The sequence below is a fragment of the Camelus bactrianus genome, chromosome 5, assembly GCF_048773025.1.
Source record: "Camelus bactrianus isolate YW-2024 breed Bactrian camel chromosome 5, ASM4877302v1, whole genome shotgun sequence".
In the NCBI taxonomy this organism is placed as follows: domain Eukaryota; kingdom Metazoa; phylum Chordata; class Mammalia; order Artiodactyla; family Camelidae; genus Camelus; species Camelus bactrianus.
The window spans coordinates 59095820-59119792 of record NC_133543.1 but is presented as its reverse complement, the minus strand read 5'-3'; the positions used below and the strand labels follow the sequence as shown (position 1 = coordinate 59119792).

Sequence of the window (23973 nt, the reverse complement as noted above, 5' to 3'; positions counted from 1 at the left end):
CAAGAGGAAACACTCATTCCTTTGCTTTGTACATAAAAAAAAACTTAGTCTGATCCAAAGATTCTGGGCTTCATAGCTGACCTTCAGAAATTATATAATAATGTGTATATGTGCTTATGTACATTATACTGGATGGAAGGTCTGTGATGTCCATCAGATTCTCAAAGAACTCCATGACCTCATGATAATGGATAATCACTTTTTACTGATAGAATGTATGTCAGGTGCATATGGATGAAGTCAGCCCCGCTGGAGCCTGATGGACTGGAAGGGTTCCTTGATATCTCTCCCTCAAAATAGACAGCTCCCTTGCATAGGCTGGGTCTGTTTCTTCAGGGAAACAACTATAAAACATAGGCTACAATTAAGTTTATCATTCTGGCCTATAATTTTTAAATGTAAATTATAAATCAATAACCTTGTCTGTCTTTGTGTTTCTAAACACAAAACCACAGATGAATAAAGTATCTAAAAGGTGGACACATCCGTATATTTCTTCTAGTCAACTGAAATGATTGTAATTAGTGAAACATTTACTCCTTTAAATGTAGTATCCTAGAGATTCTTTTTAAAAATCATTTAATATCTATCTCTATGGGACTTCAAAGAAATTGTTCAGTATTATAAAAATAATAATATTTTTAAACTTAAGCTGATTGCTAGGTATATGTCTTCTTAATTTACTGTAGAGAACACATTGATGAAGTTCCAACTAATATATTCATGGAATATGAGGCATATAGCCACCAAATTCATTTCTGAATCTCTCAATTGATAGAGTAAATTGCTCACAACAGAAACATTTGTATTGGCCAAGCACTGTGGTTTGATTAAGTTTGCTCATTTATTTTATAAATCTGTTGTAAAGCCATTAGAAGAGTTTTATTACTCAAATTACGAGGTTGAGTCAGAGTGGCCTTTTAAATCTATAAATTAATTAGAACTCTATTTCTAGAGCACTGAAATATTCACCCCTTTCTTTCGCAGAATTTATTTCCCTTCTCTATTACAAATAAACTGTGATTTAATTCACAATTCCCCAGTTGGCTGTCATTCATATGTATCCCTCTTGAATAGACCAGCAAATAGAATTATAAATTTTATTCACTATCCATTTCTAGGGAGATAAGAGAAGCATCTTATAGAAGAAATTAGCCTTAATCAAAACTTTGTCTATATTCAAGATGTAGCCTAAACACACATCCAAGAAAGGATGACCAATATTTGTTCTCTACACAGAATTCTTTTTAATTTCTTAATAACTTTATCGTGCAACTTGCCTCAGCTCAGCATTTCTACTTTCTCCTCTTTTTTTTTTTTTGCCATTGCTTTGTTCTTTCTACTACTTTATCATCACTTTCTTGATATCCTTTCTAATGTCATTTAACAGTTCATCTTTATTCAGTGTTTTTCCACAGCTAATCCTCTTATACCAGGTTTGGCTTGTGCTTTTTTTCTAACTCCATTCAAAATCATGCCTGATTGCACCCATGTGGTTTAGGCAGGACTGACTCGACCACCACTACCCCTCATCTCTGTCACGGTTGGTCCAGAGATAGGTAGAAGATCCAGGGTGAGTCAATCTGGGAAAAGAGTTAAAAGAGTTCTCTTTCTTCCAGAGTTTTCTAGACTGATAGGATTTAAGATGAGAGCTATTGAAATCTTACTACCACATTAGAAGAGATTGAGGACGATGCAGCCACAGAGGAGAGGAGAGGACAGAAAGCAAAAGAGACAGATTCAAAAGAGAGTGTTTTTGAACAACTAGATCCAGTTGTGCCTGATAAATTCTTTAACATTTAATTTCCATGTGAGTAGTGAGTTGCTTAGACCAGTTTGAATCATGTTTGTTTTATGTGAAAGTAAGATACCTTATTTTGTTTCAAAATGTGTTATTTCTATTTAAAAAAAAAAAGGCAAGATATTGCTACCAAAATTCTAAATATGCCCCATAGAGTAACATTACACCAGTCAGGACACACTGGATTACGAGGAAAGGAAGCCAGTTCCGAGCTTGTCTAAGTATTTGTTTTATCTCTGTGAAGTTTCAGAAGTGAAGCAAGCCTAGCCATGACCGGGTACCAGAACTCAAACACTCTTTTTATTACACTGATTCTCCATTAATTCCTCACTTCAGCTTGACATCATTTTCTTTTGCTTCAGACAGATTTTCTCCTTGTAGAAATTGTGTGACCACTGGCAGTTCCATAACTGCATCCACATTCGGGTTTCTTTGCTCTTTAAAAGAAAGGCTATGTTTTCTCCAGCTCCCAGTCATTTGATTATCCTTTCCTTGGTCATAGCTACACCTACCTGGGGGAAAAAAAAATCACATGGCAAATCTGTATAGTCTGTAACTAACCCACCCTGAGTTACATGTTCACCTCTGTGGTCAAGAGGAAGCCTCTTATGATTGGTGATCCCAATAGAACCACATGACATTAGGGCACATGGAAAGGGTTGGGAAGAAATTTTCCAAATGGAAAATAAGATGTGTAAGATTTCAATTAAAGATGTGGGGTTCACCATTCATGTTTAACTCTTCTCCCTCCCAAGACCCCACTAAAATGAGGAACTAACCCAATCAAAATCATGAGACTGGAAGAAGTAATACTAGTGGATGACAGAGCTCAATACAATGGAATGTAAAAATGAATGGAGGAATGGAAACCAATGATCTGGTTGGAAAACGTCAAATTCTTAAGAGTGGCAGAAAGTGATAATATCTGGAAGGACCTGAAATCAGCTGGCATGAATGAAGTTGGGGATAAAGTGAGGTGTTGTAAAAAGGCATAGGTTGAAGTCAATATATGGAGTGGTCAGTCTCCCCTGACTGCTCACAGGCAGCATTCCAGAAATTTTCATCCGCACACAGCACCATAACAATCCCCATTCAGGAGACTAAAAGTTCTTTCTCTACAGAATTTGGATGAGAGGCACTCAAGTCTCACAGACAGCCAGAAACACAGAGGTAGGGATGTGGGACATGAAGTTGATAATAGGGAATTAATTAACAAGCTGTATGTGAATCTCCCACCCCTGTGTTCCATTACATTTTTGTACAGAATGCTGGCAAATTGAATATACAGTCCCAAGAAAGAAAGGTAAGTTTCTACAAGAAAAACCATGTAGACCCAGAGAACTGGCACTTTGAGGTCAGTAAAATGGCTGGATCTCTGCACAAACCCAATAAGATAAAACCTGCCAAAAAATAAGGCCCACATTTTTAGAATCTTTTAATCAGAATTTGTAATGCCTCACTCTTAAATAGGAATGAACACTAAGAGATTACCAGACAGTTAAGACATTTCCAAAGTAAAAAAAAAAGACATTAAAAAAATGTATAAGGAAAACAGAGTATACAGAGATCAAAAGAGAACTTTTTAAAAACTGTAATTAGAATCCTGAAAAAGATAAGAAAATAATGGATGCATAAAACAAGAAAAGAATCATATAAAAAAGACACAGAATATTGGAAATTAAAAATATTCAAGGAAGTGGAAGAAAAAGTCACTGAAAACTCAAAGTTAAACAGAGAAAAAAGAAAACATTATATATATATATATATATATATAGAGAGAGAGAGAGAGAGAGAGAGAGAGAGAGCGAGAGAGAGCGCACAGAGGTTCAAGTTAAAAAGATCTACATCCAACCAAGATGAATTCCAGAAAGGGATCAAAGTACAAAAGAGAAGTTGTCAAAGAAACAATAGGAGACTATTTCCTATAATGAAAGGATGTGAGTCTCCAGATTTAAAGAGGTCACCGAATGCATGGCACATTAAATGGAAAAAGACCCACAACAATGCATCAGGAATAAAGAAGATAGTAAAACTTGCCAATATAAAAACTTTGAGGCACATAAAAATAATTGGGGCTGAAAATGGTGTTGATGTCTCAAGAAATAGTGTTCTAAATGATTAGACAATGGAGCAACACCTTCTAAATGATGAAGTAAGATAATTTTCCATTTCAAATTATCACTTAAATGTGAGTGTAAAATAAAGACATATTTGGATACACAGAGGATAAGACATGTTGCCTTCCATGCAGTCTTTCAAAAGGAGCCACTGAAGAATGGAACCCAGCAAAATCAGGGAGTAAAATGAAAAGGAAGACAATCAGAAATGTGAGGGAAAATGGAAACATCCCATTAAAGCAGCAAAAAGGGCTCCAGGTAACTGGCCCTGCAGCACATAGTGGAGTGAGAGAACAGAGACTTCAATCAGATGTCTTCTAGAAAAAAACTACTCAACAGTTTAGTTTCACTTATGGAGCGTTTTGGTTGAGGGCAAGGTTGGGGAGGATATATAGATACCCAGTGGTACAAGTGAAAAAATCTGACAAGGTGAAAAACTGCTGCAGAAAGGGAGAATGTATCATAGCATATGCTTTAGCTCTACAAAATAGTATTTGCAAGGTTAAAATGATTTTACACTAAGTATTGATTTAATTAAAAATAGCATATAATAGGAGATGGGGAGGAGGAGTAAGGTAGTATAACATCTGTCATAATGGGATGCCTAAAATTAATAATTTGAAGAAATAGTAGCCTAAGTTTGTCATTTAGAAATATGAACTTAAGAATAGAAGAAACAGCAAGAAGAGTCAAAAGACTGTATTTGAGTAGCAAGAAATGAAAGCCTAATGGTACTTTTTGATTTTTCGACCATCTGCATATATTACTGATTTGTGACTTCCTAAGTAAATTCTTTAAAGCAACAGGAGTTTAAAATGAAATGATCTTTTGATGCCTATTTCACTAACTTAGGCTTCATTTGTTTATCAGAGCTCTGAAGACAAGCCACATTGACAGACTCCTTTGGTTTTAAGTCTACACAGGCAAAATTCTAAATATTTAAAGACAAAATACATTTGTTGATTCCATCAGTGTAATCTATTTAAGTATATATAACTGATGTCTCACTTAATTTCACCTGGTACTTTACTGCATTTCTATGACAGGATTATAATGTAAGATTTGTACGGCTGCTGGCTCTGTTAGCGAAGCACTTGGCACCCCACAGTTAAGAGGCCCCTAAGATTTGTTAGCTCCTTGAAGTCTTGTGGGTTTTTAGACACACAAATCCTAAGTTTAAGAAATTGTCAAAGTAATCTCTAATAGACCAGGAATTTAGGTCAGAAAATACTCCAAATCCCTCAGACAGGAAAAGCTATAAATCCTTTAGATTTCTTTGGAGGGCCTGAAGAGAGGTGATGTGTTTAAATCTGTGAATTACATGACAATATTAGATTACCTTGGCAAATTCCTGCCATGATGCCACGCTCCTGGGGAGAGCAAGTCCATACGTGTTACATTATACCCATAGAGAAACAAAAAATTGCTGATTTCTTTCCACTACCCTGGCCCCTTCCACTGCCTGATCCTCAGAAGCCTCTGTAGAAATACTCAGTTGCCTTGGGTAGAAAAACCAGACCAAAAGGATTTGGCCAAAAAGTTGATGAGATTAAAACTTTTCGTCCTTTTACCTTCAACTCTTCAGCTCTTTCTAGTTATGTCCACCCAACTGCTCTCAGGAGGGGTCCACAGCTTAGGAGTATAAACCCCTGCTTAACCAGGGTTAGGGATAGGGGTATACCTTACGTTCCTCACTGGCAAATCATTCCCACCCTTCCCAATATCCATCCCCTCTGCCCAAGGTCAGACAAAGGGATCTTCTTATAAAAACAGAGGAAAAAAGACACACTTTATCTACCCTATAAATCACTCCCATTAAGTCTTCTCCACAACCCAGTAAAGAAACAAGCCAAAATGTTTATGGGAATAATCTGGCATTTCTCAGAGAGTCTGCCAGATTCTACCTCCCTGTGCCCCAGCCTAGAAATTAAAGGCAGTAAGCTCGGTGGTCAAGGGGCTGACCTCTGTTTTCTGTCTCAGCAATCACCAACTTTCGATGCCTGATGTCCAGCATCTTAAAAACTGAAAACTGTTTTTTTACATATTGTTTGTTTTTTTAATTTGTTCTGTTTCCTTCCTTTTTTTTTTTTTTAATTGTTTCAAACAGAGGATAAATCTGGCTGGAAGCAGATTGCTTCTTTTTGTTTAGGCTTAGGTGTCTTGTAGGAAATCTCATCAAAGTGAGATTAAAGAGCATGCAAAAATAAAGGACTAAGACTTGTAGAATTCTGGTGTAATCTGCCTGTCTACACACAAAAAAAATTATGCATGTAGCCTGTGTTTATTAAAAAATCACACTCTGAGACTATTTTATTAAGTTATATAATATATAAGATAATCTGGGTCTGGGTAACAGACAAGGCCTATGTGTCTTTAAGTTACTTACTCATTTATTCATTCAACAGCCAACAATTCATTAAGTATTTACTGATCACCTATTATAAGCTAGACACTAAGGGTACTGGAGGTAAGGCAAAAAAATCAGGCAAAGTCTTTGTCTTTATGTAGTTCACATTCTTTGAGGGGACACACAGAAAATAAATCACTTGAAATAGTTTTAAATACCATGAAGAAAATTAAACAGCACTATGAGACAGAAAGTGATGGGTGGTGGGGAAGAGAGGAAGTTCTGCTTTACCTGGCTCCTCGGGGAAGTTTTTGCTAAAGAGTTGGCATTTAAGTTTAGACTTTAAAAAGCAAAGAAGAAACTCTGTGACAGTATAGAATGCGGTGGGAAGTGGGGAGACATTCTAAGCAAAGAAACCCCAGGGTGGGCTAGAGCCTTGTGCATTTATGAGGTTAGAACAGGCCAGTGTGGTTGGAGACTAGGGGGAGGGAGGAAATGTGGGATGAGATGAGGTCTAAGAGCTAGCAGGGAGGTTGGCCATGGCAAGGCACTTCAAATTTATTTCATCTCCAATGGGAAGCCAGTAGGGGGATTTGGCATAATCAGATTTATGCTTTAAAAAGTTAACTCTGGCTGATGTGTGGGGCAGACATGGTCCAAGTATGATGGGATGGAAGCTTGGTCTACAGTTGTATCACTGGAATTGCTGAGAAGTGATCATGTTTGGGATATATTTTGCAGATAGAGCTTACAATACTTCATAAAGGATGGGTTGTAAAGAAAACAAGGAATCAGAGATATCTGTGGCCTGAGATGCTGGCATGATAGATGTAGCATTTTCTGGGAAGGGAAAATCTGGTGGATGAGCAGCCTTTTAGAGGTTGTCCAATGCCTGAGTGAATATGTCAGTTTAACAGTTGGACACAGAAGTTTAGAGCTGAGGAGAGAGGTCCCAGTTAGAGATTTAGGATTAACCAGCACATTTTGAGATCACCTAGTAAAAAACTATAGAAAAAGAAGAGACTCGGTATTTTGTTGTAACAGAATCATAGACACATCTTTCATAGATGTGGTTACCTGACCTCGGTTAGTAGACTTCACCACACCAAGGTTCTTTGACCAATCTGTTCTTAGTTCAAGAGACTTATGCTTTCATTTAATAGCTCAGCTGATCTGTTCACCTTGAGGTTAGTCCTCTCTATTTTATGTATGAGATATAGTATTGGGTTTCTGCATTATTCCTGAAACTAACCTCCTATTTTGTACCCAAACTCTAGAATGTGTGTTCTTGTCTTGCGCAGGGACTCATCTCTTTCTTCTGATACTAGCACCCCACTTTCCTATGGATAACCCATTCCATATGACTCAGGAGGGAACCTAACTAGGAGAACCAGTGAAAGAAACTCTTGCCCCAGGCCATAGTGATTGGGTTTAAAATCATCGCGTGATCCAAGACAGGCTTATCTGAACCAAATATAAGGACTTCTATAAGTGCTATCAGAAAAGACATCTTTCTTTGAGGGGTTTTAAACTCTTAAGATACATGTCTTTTTTTTTTAATTGAAGTTACAATGTGTCAGTCAGTTACAGAGTGTCAATTTCTGGTATACAGCACAATGTCCCAGTCATGCATATACATACATATATTCATTTCCATATTCTTTTCCATTAAAGGTTATTATAAGATATTTAATATAGTTCCCTGTGCTATACAGAAGAAACTTTTTAAAAATCTTTTTATGTATAGTGGCTAACATTTGCAAATCTCAAACTCCCAAATTTATCCCTTCCCACCCCCTTTCCCTGGTAACCATAAGATTGTTTACTATGTCTGCAAGTCTATTTCTGTTTTTTAGATGAGTTCATAGTGTCCTTTTCTTTTCTTTTTTTTTTTTTTTTTAGATTCCACATATCATATTTTTCTTTCTCTTTCTGGCTTCACTTAGAATGACAATCTCTAGGTCTATCCATGTTGCTTCAAAGGGCATTATTTTATTCTTTTTTAAGGCTGAGTAGTTTTCCATTGTAGAAATATACCACAACTTCTTTATCCAGTCATCTGTCAATGGATATTTAGGTTGCTTCCATGTCTTGGCAGTTGTAAATACTGCTGGTGTGAACATTGGGGTGCATGTATCATAAGATACACGTCTTGAAGTAGTTAACAGCTAGGATATAAGTCTTCTAGTGCCAACAGAAATCTTGCCTGCCATTTGAAAGTCATTTGATAGAATATTTCTGAGAAATAGAGATACAGAACCTTCATAATCCCATTAAAATACTCCATCTTATCATGCCTAAAATTACTCCTGTTCTGTGGACTTTAGCTAAATAAGCTAAAAGGACTTTTCCTTAACTAATTTGAGTAGAATTTATATTACTTTCAACTAGAAGAGCCATGGCTAATATATAAACTTATACATGAAAATGGGATATGGCAGGCAATAGACCTTAAATTAAGGAGTTGACTGAGTCCAGGTGGAATGTTACGTGGTCATAGAATAGTTGATTAAAATTAGGTGTGTTTTGTTTAGGGCTACAAATCATGTGCTTACCCAGGCTGTAGCTTCAGGGAACTTTGTGAAAAAGATATCTGGAGACTACTGCTTCTGGCCAGGATGAAAAACCATAGAATAGAATTGCCCCTTTGCCTCAAACAACTGAAAAAATAAGAAGAAAAGAAGCAGTGGTTTTTCCTACACTGGACAGTAGGCAACACAGGACAGTGATTCCATAAGAGTTAAAAAAAAGAAGAAGAAGCCCACTGGAGTAAACTCTAAGATTGCTGCAGTTTACTGCCGAGAGAAATTGCTGCAGCTTACTGCTGAAAGAAAGTTTCCAGGATACAGTGTTGAGACGAAGAAGACAAGCAGAACCCAGGCTTCTCTTGAGTTGGAAAGGCAAAACTGGGGGTTCACAGAGGCCATGGAAGCTAGAGTTTTGGTAGAGCATCGGAGATGACAAGAACTGCAGTTAGAGGTCCCCACTGCAACCAAATCTTCACCTGAGTCTTGATCTTTGTATGTACGTGAGGAAACTGCCAAAGGCCCTAGAAAGAACCTCCTGAAGAGGAAAGGTAATCACTGGACCTTGCACAAAGCCAGGAAGAGTTGCTGTCTCCTCCAGTCAGAGTAGACAGGTGGCATAATGCATGAGGCATCAGGTGGAGTGCTCAGCAGGGCACTGACCCACTAGTGGGCAACATCGGCCCTAGACTAAAGGCTAATCGGGTTCCACATAACAGAGCTTAAAAACAAGCCTCAAAAGATTAAATTGTTACAAAGTTTATTAAACATTTATCTAGGTCCCAGAATAAAGTTAAAGAATATTTTTAAGTACACGAATATTCAGCAGCCAGCAAAATAAAATTTTCAATATCTGTCATATAAGCAAAAACTACCTACATTGAGAAAAGCAGGAAAATGGGATCCTTAATAAACAGAAAATCATTAAATCAAATTGAACCAGAAATGACACAAATGATAGAATTAGTAAACATCAACATGAAAATAATTATCACAACTATATTCTGTACGTTCACAAATGTGGAGGAAACATAAACATGTTACAGAAAGACATGAAGCATATACAAATGGTCCAAATTGATCTTCTAGATATGAATAATACAATGTCAGAGATTAAAAATACCTGAAAGAAACTGGAACCCAAATAGACCTGACAGATAATACCTTTGGAATCAAGTTCCACCATTATTCACTTTCTGCTCCATTTTTGCATAAGAGTAGCCATTAGAAGTATCCATTATATTGGGTGTTTTGAGGATTAAGTGAGCTGACAAGCAACTCAGAACAACCCCTGGCAAACAAAAAGAACTCATTAATACTAGCTACTAATAGTAGTGTAGGGGAGCAAAATTTGCCCCCTCAAAATGTGTCTTTCTGGTATGAGGATTAATTTAGGCTGATTATTTTTAAAAAACAGAAGACTCAGATGTTTTTCTTGTTATCTCCCCTTAACTGCCTAAAAAAATTTAAAGGACCTATTCCAAAAAATGGAGCTATCATCAGAGAGAGCTACAAAAAATATGGTTGGCAAGGGAACTTGGCAAGGTCCATGGTGTATACCATTGTCTCTGCCTGGTGTAGCAAACATTTGTTTATCAAACAATTGGTTTTTCCATCTCCATGAGAATTACCTTCCTCACCTTTGAAGTCCTAAACCACTACGCCAACACCTTCTTTAGTGTTTAGCTGAAGATGGTATTTAGGGTGGTGGCTTTGGCCATTTTGACAAGTTACTCAGTTTTCCTGGGTCTCTCCCATGTATACATGTTATTAAATTTGTGTTTGTTTTTCTTCTGTTAATCTGTTTCATGTCAATTTAATTCTTGGTCCAGCCAGAAGAACCTGAAAGGGTAGAGGAAAATTTCTTCTTCCCTGACAACAGTAATATATCTTATTTACATATTTCACCCAATTGCTCTGCTGTGTTCCAACTCTTTCTTGATTCCTCAGCTGCTAACTGTGCCTGCTTTGACCAACCAGTTACCTGTTGTCATTCTCATTGACACCTCCAGTTTGACTGAATTTCCTTTTGTCATCTGCAGCTGGTTATGATAACAATGCTTTACCCTTCCCAAGGGCCAGTCTAGTTTCTGCTTTTTTCCCTCCTTGCTTTAGTTTGTCCTGCTGTTTATCAAATTCACTGTTCTCTTTCTGACAACAGGGAACCTTGAAAGTCATCCAGTTCAATCACTAAAACTCCCACTGTGATATCTTTTATAAAGAATTATTTTATTTTTCTAGATTAAGAAGTTTATTTCAGGTAAAATATAATATACACAAATGAGTTTTGCAAAGGTTTTATTACTGAATAACTAGTTTGACTAAATCTTGAAATAAAAAACTTATATTTTAGTTAAATGTTCTTTAATACTCATATATCAATAATATGTGAAATAATAGTGTATTATATAACATATATTGCCTGGTATAGACTATTGAACTTCCACCCTGAATTTATTAATGCAGTTTCTGCTAATGAAAAATAATGAGCTAATTACATTAATAGTAGCTATAATTTTTGAGTAATTGATGTACCTGGGAAGGTTTTTATATGCTATCTCATTTCATTCTCAGCATAACTCTACGAGTTTTTACTATTGATATCTCTGTTTTATAGATGAGAAAATTAAGATTGAGAAAGGTTAAATGACATGAAATTCACATAATTGGGAAGTTGGTGATGCTGGATTCTAATCCATGTCTTTCTGATGCAAAAACCTGAGTTCTTAACCACTCTGTTATATGGGACAAAAATGAAGTAAATGCCTTAAATAGAGCTAGCACTTTCATTCCACTTTGAATAATGTATTACTGAAACACAAAATAGGAAGATACTTAAGATCAAGGTTAAGAGGGCTCTGGAAATCTACAGCTAGAAATAAATCTTGGAGAGAGAAGACAACTATACTGTACCTTGAATCATCCATGAAGTCAAAACAAGTATGAGGGCTAACTGTAGTTAGAAATCAATTTCTTTCTCATTTTTCATAGCTTCTCTTTCCCCACACTTTGAAGTGTCCTAATCTGCTTTCCTACTGTGGCTTATTTCTGGTAATGTATAGTTGGGATAACAGCATCCTCACACCTAGTGGGCTGTGTAGCTACTCATGCTGGGAATGGTAAGGATCGTGAGGAACTGTGGAGGAGAATACAAGCCACCATCACTTCAAGACAAAGACATAAGCTCTGGGATGGTGGGAACTGACTGAAGGCAATAACATCAAAACCACAGGAGCACCTTCACATGTGAAAACAAAACTCAGTCAGTAGCAGACTGACAGAGTACTTTGATGAGAAATAATATATTTTATTAAAGAAACTGCTTCTATTTGTTAAAAAGTGTGCCTTCAGTCATAAAATACATATTCATTTATCCTACAAACAAGTATCTAGGTAGGCACTATACTTGGTACAGAGTATGCCAAAATAGATAGATAGATAGATAAATGTCCTAGATCTCTAAGTCTTCATAGACTAGTAGAAAGATCAAATATGTAAATACTTTGATGCCCAACAGCAAAATACTACCAGAAATATACCTGCATTTAAACAAAATTGGGTTTATTATTTGCTGCAGCAAGGGAGACCTCACACCACAAACAAAAGGGAGCTTCAGAGGGTGCTGGGGAGACTTGTAGAATATTGGCTCATGTTAATAATTTGGGGGATGTTTCAAGGAAGCAGGGGTTTGCTCTGGACTAGGTGCTGCCAGAAAGTGGGAGCAATTCTATAATTGTGTATCTTAATACTCTTCATCTAGAAAGAGGGTGGAATGGAATGGGGTTAAACCTATAATTGGTTAGGAAGCAGCAGTTACTCAAGTTAGCTGGGAAAGAAGCAGATGTGACCATTTTTGTCATTAGCACAGTGTTTTTGTTTTTGCCTGTGCTTAAATGTGATTGTGGAGGGTTCTTGTTTTTGTTTTCCTTTTGTGATTTGCCACAAAGGAAACTCAGATGATTTTGGTGTTCTGTGAAAATGTTCCATTCAGCAGGAAACAGCATGGAGAATAGGGCTGCTTTTTTTCCCCTTATTGGGAGTTATACCATGCCTTGATAAGTGCTCAGTTATAAGAATACACAGGTATTGTGGGCGTTTGAGAAACTGATAACTTCTGCTTACAGATAGGTATCTTTAGAAAGGAGGTTCATGTGAACAGTGTCTTGAAGGATGCACAGGAATTTACTGGCTGAAGGAAAGATCAAAGGTCATTTCCAAGCAGAAGCAACGTGTGCAAGCAGATGTGGGCACACCCAGCATGATGAGGAACTTTGGGTAGTACAGTATGCTGGCATAAATGAGCTAACTGAGTTGAAATTGAGGCTGTCAGTTGGTGGTGGTGAAGTCATGAAGAAACTTGGACTTCATGCAGCTGGTACTATGGATCCATCAACAATTATTTGAATCAGAGGATGACATAATCATATCTGAGTTTTAGAAGGTAGATTTTGGCAGCCATGTGGAGAACAAATTAGTCTGAGGAGAGAAAAAAAGACAGAAATAATTAGAAAATTTGTTTAGGCAACAGATGATGAGTGTAAACTGAATCAGTAACAATGGAGATGAAGGACATAAAAGACATGAGACATTTCCAGTATAGAATCGACCAGACTTGGAGACTGTACCCTCTACTAAAATATGTAAGCTGCATAAGGGGAGGAATCGCATATAATTGCTCACCACTGTGCACCTAGCAACTAATACTACATCTGGCATGCGGTAGTTGCTCAATGAATATTTGTTGAATTAATAAGCAAATTGTGAGAAATGAGTTGGGGAAGAAAATTTCAATGAAGGAGAAGCAGTAGATGTTTCTAAGTTATGGTGCTGGGTGAATGGTGATTTAATAAACTGAGATAAAGGAGCATATTTGTGGAAGAAGAAATTAGTTTGATTTTGGATGAGCACACAAAACAAATAGACATTGCTGGCTTTATATGTTAAATTTTTTCAAGGACTATTTTTAAAATGAAAGTAACCTATAGTGTGTTGATTAGCCAAATAAGAACTCAAGAGTCCCAAGATGTTACCTTATAAGAGGTTAATAAGTTCCTTCCATGCTGAAAACTATTTTGCAATAGATGAAGGTCCCAGACTTATTTATTATATTTGGTCTCTAAAGAGACAGAGCTAAAAAGTAAAGTTCTGGAAAATATAACTGGCATAAGAATGAAAAATTTTCTTGTCTTTACCATAAATTATTTTCAGCTTTATGAAGGTATAATTGACATACAATAAATTGCACATATTTAAAATCTATATTTGATGAGTTCTGGCCTATTTACACATCCCTAAAATTGTCACCACAAACAAGATAATGAGATAATGAGTATATCCATCACCTCCAAAAGTTTCTTTGTTCACCTTTGAAATCCCTCCCTCCCTCCCTCCATTGCTCTGTCCCCTCAAACCCAGTCCCCAGGCAACAACTGATCTACTTTCTCTATATATGCAGTATTTAGAATTTTTATGTAAATGAAATCCTACAGTACGTCTTCTTTTATGTCTGACTGCTTTCATTTAGCATAATTATTTTGACATTGACTCATGTTGTTGCATATATCAAAACTTCCATTTATTTTTATTGCTGAGCAGTATTTCATTGTATGATATATGAACAATTTCTTTGTGGAATCTCCTGTTGATAAACACTTAGGTTGCGTGATGGTTTTAAAACAAATTCTTTGATACTGTTCCCTTCAAGAGGTGGAACCTAATTTTCCTCTGCTTTCCAGTATGGACTGGACTTAGTGACTGATTTCTAATGAATAGGATAAAGCAGAAGTGATGGCATGCAATTTTTGAATCTAGGTCATGTAAGGATTTTGGACTTCCTCCTTACTCTCTCCTAGATCACCTACTCTGTGGGAAGCTAGCTGCCATACTATGAGGAAACTCAGGCAGCTGTACAGAGAAGCCCATGTAATGGGAAACTCTGGTCTGTCAACAGTCATAAATGAGTCTTGCTGGAAGCAAATCCTCCAGTTTCAGTCCAGACTTCAGATGACTGTAGCTCCTTGACAGCTTGACTGCAGCTTCATGAGTTACCCAGAGCCAGAACTGCCCAGTTAAGCTGCTCCCGAATTCCTGATCCACAGAAACTGTGAAATAAATGTTTGTTATTTGAAGTCACTAAGTTTTAGGGTACTGTGTTACATAGCAATAAGAAACTAATGTAGGTTGTTTCAGGTTTGGGGCTATTGCAGGTAAAGCAGCTATAAACATTTGTATACAAGTATTTGTATAGATAAACATTTTCATTTATTTTGATTTACTGTATATTTTGGCACCGTTTTTATTTTGCCTTACATTGTTTCCATTCAAGTGTCAAGTTGACCAAGGTTATAAGCTCCAGGTACTTATTTACTATTCTACACAGTGCTTAGCCCCACCAGTTGCCTAGTATAAATGATCAATATTTTGAACTGGGATAAATTGAGAACAATAATAACTGCTCAAAGGACTTTCAGTAAGCATCTGAGAGGAGAAGGGAGAAGATGATTCAGTGTTGTTGGTGGGTGGACATACTGATTGACCTCCCCTATTTCCACCTGGTGAAAAATGAATTGATTTGCTTAAAGTCCAGAGAGAGAATGCAGTTTGGAGTCCACAAAGAACTTTACAGCCTCAGGTGATATGAATTCTAGTTCGAATACTACACATAAATGTGGAGAATTAATCCAACTTCATCCTGGTGAAAATCTGAAGTGGTATGTTTCTCAAAATAGAAATAAATGAACTTTATCACATTGCCAGAGAGTGTCTTCTCTCTTTCAGTTGCTTTTCAAGTAATCTAAGTTGTGCTTAAGTGAACTTATCATGGCATTGAGAATTTGAGTAAGATTTATCTTCCAGCTTTCAGACATGGCTGGAGAGAGCATGTATGCTGAAATACATGCAGGAATACCTTGATGTTGCTCAATAAGTGTCTGTGGATTCTGTTCCTTTATCTGATGGAAGACACTGAGATTTTTAAAGGGGTTGAAATGTGGGATTTGAAATAATCGGCTGCATAAAAAAAATGTTCTGAGCAAAGGGAATGATACCAAACTTAACCACAGTGTACTGAATGATTCAGTTGTTACTGGGAGGTGGGACTCACTGCGTAGTAATTCTTGAGAGCTAGTAATAATGGGAAGTTTTAAAAAATATTCTTGAGATTTTCTTTTTTACATTTTCTTATCCTACTCTTGCTTCCATTCTGCCAAAAGTTTGCCTGGGGGAGATTTAGAATTGTTAAAACAGGAATGTAAAAAGGAAAAAAAAATAGTATTACTATTCAGCTTTTGACACCAAAATTCAGCAACCTTTTTTGGAGAAAAATAGAGCAAACAGATTTTCTAAACTCCTTTATCTCCTCCTTTACAAAGCTGAGATTGGTAATCCTAGTCATGATGTCTTGCATAAGGGAGATCCCATCAGCACAGGGAGAGGAAGACAGAAAACAAACCCATTCTAGGCATGGCTGATTAGGAAGTGCAGTAGTCAGAGTGGAAGGAAGGAGAGTGAACAGGAAGAGCACCAAGGCTCCTGCTGGCACTGCTTACAATAAAGACATGGAGCAACCTAAATGTCCATCAACAGATGACTGGATAAACAAGCTGTAGTAGATACATACAATGGAATACTACTGAGCCATAAAAAATAATAAAATAATGCCATTTGTGGCAACATGGATAGACCTGGAGATAATCATTAGTGAAGTAAGCCAGAAAGAGAAAGAAAAATACCATATGATATCATTTATGTGTGGAATCTAAAAAAAATGATGCAAATGAACTTATTTATAAAACAGAAATGGACTCATAGACATAGAAAACAAACTTATGGTTGGGGTGGGGGAGGGGACTGACAAATTGGGAGTTCAGGATTTGTAGATACTAACTACTATATGTAAAATAGATAAACAACAGGGTCCTACTGTATAACACAGGGAACTATATTCAGTATGTTGTAATAGCCAATAATAGAAAAGAATATGAAAAGGAATATATATATATATATATAAGTTATATATATATATATATATATATATATATATATATATATATATATATATATATATATATATATATATATATAAACTGAGTCACTATGCTGTGCACCAGAAATAAATCACAAAATTGTAAACTCGGTATACTTCAATATAAATTAAATAAATAAATAAATAAATAAGGCTGCTGCCGCCCTCCCTGCCTCAAGTGCCCAACCTCAAAGCACAGACTCCTGGGTCAGAAACAAAAGACTATTAATCATAGCAATACCATTAGCTAGAGTGTCAGTATTTGCATAAACTCCTCAAGACTGAATGCCCACAGTGTGACAGGAAGGAAGCTACCTCACTCCTGCATATGTAGTTGACTGCACTTCTGAGGTTAGGAAATCTGGATCTTTTACAATGGACAGTGAGCCTGTCTGACCTCAGCCCTGGAGGGAGACGCTACCTTATTATCCCTATAGGGAAAGAAGGGATTACTATTGAAAAGATAATCTGTAGCAAGGCAGTCAGTGCCTCTAAAATGTTCAGAAATTTGGAACCCATAGAGAACTGTGTCCCAACAATCATGCCTGATTTAAAAAAAAAAGAAAAACCCATTAAGATAGGCATATGTCACTCATTTTGCAGAGAAGGTAGATGAGGGTCAGAGAAGTTAAGGATCTCACCATAGGCCCCATAGTGGTGCAGTTGGAATTTACACCTAGACCTATCTCCCTCCAAATCCTCTCTCTCCACCAAGCCACTCCCCAGACCCATGCACATTTATGGTCTATGTTTCTGACAAGCCAAAAATCATGACTGAATTCTTTTAGGAGGAAAATTTCTATCAGCTTATTGATCAGCTTACCCAGGATGAGAAATGTTATTTCCTGAAAGATATGCCAGAAGAACTAGAACAAAACTTTACAAATGAGTTTAGCATGCCTCCCCAAAAATGGGATGTGTTTACAGTAAGACCCCAAATTCCAATTGTCAACAAAAGGCAGAGAGGAAAGAAAGAGCTGTTGTCCAAAGTGAAGGAATATCCTATGAATGTGAATGGAGCATTTGTCTTCTGTTGTGCATTTCCAGAAATTGAGCTGCCGCAAGTCTGGGAGGAGTGGTAAAACTATATCCTAGGAGGATGGAAAAGAAGAGAGAGCATTTTTTTTAAACCTGGTCAGATTTGGTAGCTTATCTCCAAGATGGCCACCATCAATTTCTTCCCTCCCTATGTATACATTCCATTCCCCTCTGGAGAAATAATGACTATTCCTCTCTTTCTTTACCCACCACCTTGAGTCTGAGCTGGACTTAGTGAATTCCTGTACAGTAAAATGCAACAAAATTGGCATTGTTACCAAACTCAGGTTCAGCTGCTCATCCCTCAAGAATCCAATACTGAGAGACAACTGTTGGGTAAAAGGAAAGATAGCTTATTGAGGAAGCCAGCAATCCTGGGGAGAAGTGATTTCATGTTTCAAAGAACCAACTCCCCATGTCCATCAAGGGCAAGAGCTTTTAAAAGGGGGTTTCAGGGGTATTCAGGTCTGGGGTGGAGCACGTGTAGAACAGCACAGTCAGCTCTGACAGTCATCTTTGAATTGGTCATGGAGGGGACTGATCAGTGTCATCTTGCTTGTTTTAAGTGTAGTTTGTTCCATTTCCTTGGAACCAGTTCTTGGAATTGTGTAAGATGGAGCAGCTTATGTCATGGCTATCATCTGGTCATCATGTAGTTAACTTCTTCCACCTGGTGGGGGTTTCAATATCTGTTAAATAGCTCAAAGAATATGGCTTAGAATATTTTTGAGGAGAAACTAAAAGTCTTTGTTTAATGACTAAACTATTGTTATTTTGTGTTATTTGATTGTTTTCCTATGCTTCTGCATTTTCTCACTTCTCTGATTAAATTTGTTCTTTGGCTAAAGTTTTTCTACAGACAGGAGGCAGGTAGAGGACAATGGGTCTGTTCTGGGAAGGCCCTATAGGGTTCTGATCCATTGCAGCATTCCAGTACTTCTAAGACTAGATCATAAGAAGTCTTGGAGCTTCTCTACGGTTCTCCTAAAACACTTGCACTGGGGACAGTGTAAAAAGTCTAGCTACCCTGAGATTGTCATGCTGTACAGAAGCAGAAGCTGGCCTCATGAAGAGATAGATGTCCAGCCAGCCCCACACTTCCAGGCATGCTTGCGCATACACTGGTAATGTAAGCTAAGTAGTCATCATTTGCATTGGAAGATAATTGGAAGTTTAAAAGGGCAATTAAAACTTAAAAATAAATATTTTGCAGAGTTACTCTAATGATGTTTGAAATCTCTTTCAGGGACTGACTGACTGACTGGAGTTTGGTAAACATATCATTCAAGAGTGGCAACCAAGGGCAATTTTACCTGCCAGAGGACATTTGGCAATGTCTAGAGATGTGGTTTGGTTGTCACAACTAGGATCAGGAATGCTACTGGCTTCTAGTCAGTTGAAGCCAGGGATGCCTTTAAACATCTTATGGTGTACAGTACAGTTCCCCACAACACAGAATTATACAGCCCAACTGTTAATAGTGCTGTAGTTGAGGAACTGTGTTCTAAGATACCACAGGTAACTATATTTGAATAAGTGGTTTGGCAACCTATTTCTTATTTGAAGAGAGGCTTTTCTTGTTCAAATTTTCTTGTCATTTTAAATGTTTATATGAATCAGAACATATAGGTTGAGCCTAATTCATAAAGATACTTTTTTTTTTTTACTGATTTAGTTCATTATTTCACAGTTGATGTACAGAGATTGTTAGATTTCTACCCAATATCTAGTCTCCCTTTTCCCCTATTTTATTATAGAACAATAATTTTATTGTGGGCAGCAATGTGCTCAGCTGAGACTTTTTCTAGCCTCCCTTGCAGCTAGCTGGGGTGGTCTTGTGACATTGGTTTGGCCAATGAGATAAAACTTGGTTGTAACTGGGATGGGAGTGCTGAGGTTCTCAGCAAGCTTTTTAAAGGGGGCTGACTCAGCTGGTGCCTACACTTTGGTCTGTCCCCTTCTTGCCATCAAGAACATGAACATGACACAGAAGGTGGATCAGTAACCTTACGACCGCAAGGTGACAGGCACTCACTGAGGATGACTGAGGGGCAAGAGAAAAGGTATGTTGGTCCCAGAAGATGTTGTGGAATGGGAATGTCAGGTCTCTACTGCCCATCTTGCCTTTTCATTACAAGAGAAAATTAAACAATGTGTTTCTCCATAACTTTTTTCTTTTTTGTTTGTTTGTTGTGAAATATAGTTGGTTGACAATGTTGTGTTAATTTCTGTTGTACAGCATAGTGTTTCAGTTATACATATATTTATATTCCTTTTCATATTCTTTTTCATTGTAGGCTGTTACAAGTTATTGAATATAGTTCCCTATGCTATTCAGTAGGACCTTGTTGTTTATCTATTTTATATGTAGTAGTTAGTGTAGTATTTATTTGGCAGTTTCCTTGAGGCAAGCAATGCACTAGACACTGTGGATTTCAAAATAAGTTCTGTATCTTCTATAAGCTAGTATCTAATGTGGACAGAGACAGGGCAACAATCATATTATCGTAGAATAATTGTAGGACTAGAGATTGGAAAATAGGAGAAAGAACACCGAAGTAGGAAACAATGCAGGAAAGTCTTCAAGAAGGAAGAGCTCTGGACTGAAATTATGTGAATAAGTAGAAATATTTCAGACCAGAGGCTGGAGAAAAACAGACCTTATAGCAGGGACACCATGAAAAAACATACCTGATGTATAAGTCTAGTTGTAGAAAATAAATTGTGATTTCCTTTAATAGTATATGGAACAAATAGGAGTAAATCAAATCTAAAATCATTAGAGGCTTCTGAAATTTTGACTGGAAAAGTATTATGACTGATAACGTAAATCTCCAAAGAGAAAATCCCAAAAAATAAAGAAATTCAGAATCTAACTTTCTTCATCATCTAGAAGTTAAAAATAAAAGAAATAAAAAGCACAAAAACAAGTTTAGCCATAGCTAAGAAGAGAAGATTTAAGGCAGAAAAAAGCTTTTTAAGGACCCAAAGCCAGCATTAAATGTAGAGGTAAAGAATAAAGGAGCATTAAAACCAGCATGTAGGAAGCATTAAATGTAAAAGCGCAGGTTAAACTTTGGAAAATAAGTTTGCTTCTGTTGTTTTCTAAATTCTTTTTCAGGTTGGATCATTTTTTAAAATTCCATTTAAAACCCAGGAGATCTTTATGATCAACAATCTAAAGTCTCTTATGCTATCACATGTTTTCAATTTTCCCACATTTTCCCTTTAGAGACACACAAAAAAGGACCCAAAGACCATCATAGCATTTTTATAATCATTTGCTGCAATGAAAACACCCAAGAAAATGTACCTGATTTCAAGAGACACATTTCCCTTTGCAAAATACCTGTTTCAAAGTGGAACAAAGTTGTTTTCTTCAGAGAATACTTTGAAAGCATGGAATACCACTGAAGTGATGCGTGTTAAAGGGCTGTGGACTAACATAAAACCAACACCAGAACCCCAGTGCACCAGGTTGGCCTGGTTATGCTTAACTAGGATCCAGGCTCTCTCTCTAGGCACTGAGAAACCCTGTTTTTGAAAATTCAGTTATTATATAATGATTTCAAAGTAGGTAATTGGGACTTATGCTAGTATAACTAGTGTGTGAGTGTCCCAAATACAAAGTATACGATGTGATGATCCCTTTGCAGAAAGCAGAAGCCATGTCATCCCCAGAAGAGCTCATTTAGATTGTTCTCATCCATGCACAGCGGTTTTCTCAAAAATATTTCTCAAAGTGTGGTTCTCAGACCACTTGCACCCATAAAATCTGGTGTGCTTATTAGAAGTTTCCTTGGTGCTCTCTCAGACCTAGTGAATAAGAATCTTTAATTTGATTCTTAGGCATGCTAAAGTTTAAGACCCATGTCTTTATGTCAAGAGTCCAGCAAAATTTTGCATAAGGAATGTACTAACTTCGTGTTGAATTCACTCAGTATATAAAATAATACTGAAAATGTGAATATTCACTTCTTAAACTAATAGTATTGAGTGTTATTAGCCTGTGTTTACATGATGAGGTGTCTACATTTGAGGAGGAGAAATAACTAATGATTCTCTATTTAAGAAGTAAAATATTTCATCAGATTTGTCAGAGCCAGTGAGCCATCATGGTAGGTATTAATACCATGTCCTCAGTTCCCACTTTGGAAGAGTTTGGTGGCGGTATGTTTCTTTAGATGCAGGAGTCTGATTCACATATCTGACTTCTCTGGAAAAAAAAAAATTATTTTAAAGTACGAATGTGGCCTGGGCCAGGAAAGGATTGCTGATTTAATTTGAGAGGCAGAACAACCTGGGATAATAGCATTAAAAAGAGTTGAAGTATGTTGTACCTACAGGATATTTTTCAGACATGTGATATATCTATTAAAACACCAATCTTAAAAATCATGCTCCCCTATAGCTCTTTTCAGTATACCTCACTACCCCTAGCAAAATGTTATTAATACCTTGGGAGGGAGGGTAGGGTAGTGGAAGGAATTATATATTCATGACTGAATAAATAAAATACATCACCCGTCCCTTCACAGCTCATTGTTCCTAAGGTGGATTCCCAGAAGACCCGACCCGTTGGTTAGCCAAATACCTCTAGTTTCATGGAAATGTATAAGCTGGACCAGATTCCTCTTACTGCCGTTTTGAGGTCATGAGAAAGATGAGCGAGCAGGGGAAACTCCAATGAGAAAAAGTCCCAGGGGAACAGACACAAGCCAGAGACAGAGAAGAAGAGACTACAAAGCCTCTGAATGACTGAGGTTGGTTTTCCAGTTCTAGATGACAGGAGAACTAGGGGAATGCCTTTAGGTGTTCCTGTGTTCCTTGAGACCTCTGAGTACCTACAGGAGCACCTTTCCCCTTTGATGTGAGCTCTTTAGTGGGCCTCTGTTCTTGCAGCCTTGAAAAGAAAATAGAGTTCCTCATGGAATGTAATAAATAATCGTGTAACTTCCATTCAAAGCATTTACAATGGGGATCTGCCTCCTCACTTGATTTCATTAATAGCTTGGCCTCTCTAAAATAGCTTCTGGGTCTTTTATCAGCGTTTTGTTGCATATCTGGTGGATAAGAATTACACAGAGAGGAAGGTATTTGGACTCAACTTACACTGTCTTAACCTGGGTAACCATGATCTTTAATCAGATGAATTCTCTTTAAGGGATGGAAACTAACACTTAAGTACGTTGCATGTGCAAAGATCTTTACATAATTAGTTTTTAATCCTCACAACTTTAAAGGCTCAGACTCAGGGAGGTCTGTTGACTTGTTCAGTGATCAAAGTTAGAAAACAGTGATGTTCATACATAATCTAGGCCTCTGCTTCTTAATTCAGAACTCTTTCTACTAGAGCAGTGTCTCACAAAATATGGTACACCTATCAAATATGCTACCCAAGATTATTTCAAATACATTCTGAAGAAACATTTTTAAAGTTCAAAGTTATGCATTTAATATATATGAGAAAAATAATTTGAATCACATTTTATTGAATATAAGTGTTTATATGTATATAGTAAATAATAGCACAGATGGCATCTATATGGCAAAAATCTTGAAGAAAAATGATTGCAGTTTGAAACTCACATCATATCCAATTCATCTGAAATGATAACACCTCAAAAAACTGTTCAAAACTGATTCAGTGCCCATATTTTAATATTTGGTTATAAGTCAAATATTTAGGAAAGTATGGGACTATAGCAGCCTATCTTCATATTATGTTGCAATGATTCATGTGTAGAAGGCTGTTGTATTTTGTTTTTCTATAATCCCACTAATGTTGTTCCTGTTCCAGATACTAAAGCGTAAAAAATATGATCTTTTTCTACATCTAATACATATGCATTAAAATTGCTGAGTAATAGTATGAGCAAACAATATAAACTGTTCTAATGCTTTAACAAATTCTAAAAAGATTTAAGCATAGACTGAACAGCTTTGTACATTTTGAGAATGGTCTCCAAGTAATCAATAAAACAGGACAGGGTCATGTTATGATGAAGGCCAAGGGACTTCAACCTCTGAAGAAATATAATAATCCTTCAGTGATATACTGCCTAGGGTGTCATACCCAAATGATAAAATGGATCTGGGAAACTAAAATGACCAAGAAATCG

General features: G+C 36.9%; 1 long non-coding RNA gene across 2 annotated transcripts in view; it reads left to right on the top strand.

Annotated features, from left to right (window-relative positions):
* Positions 1–23973, top strand: part of LOC141577648 (uncharacterized) — a 69066-nt gene that overhangs the window by 15929 nt on the left and 29164 nt on the right. The gene's annotated exons all lie outside the window — the stretch shown is intronic.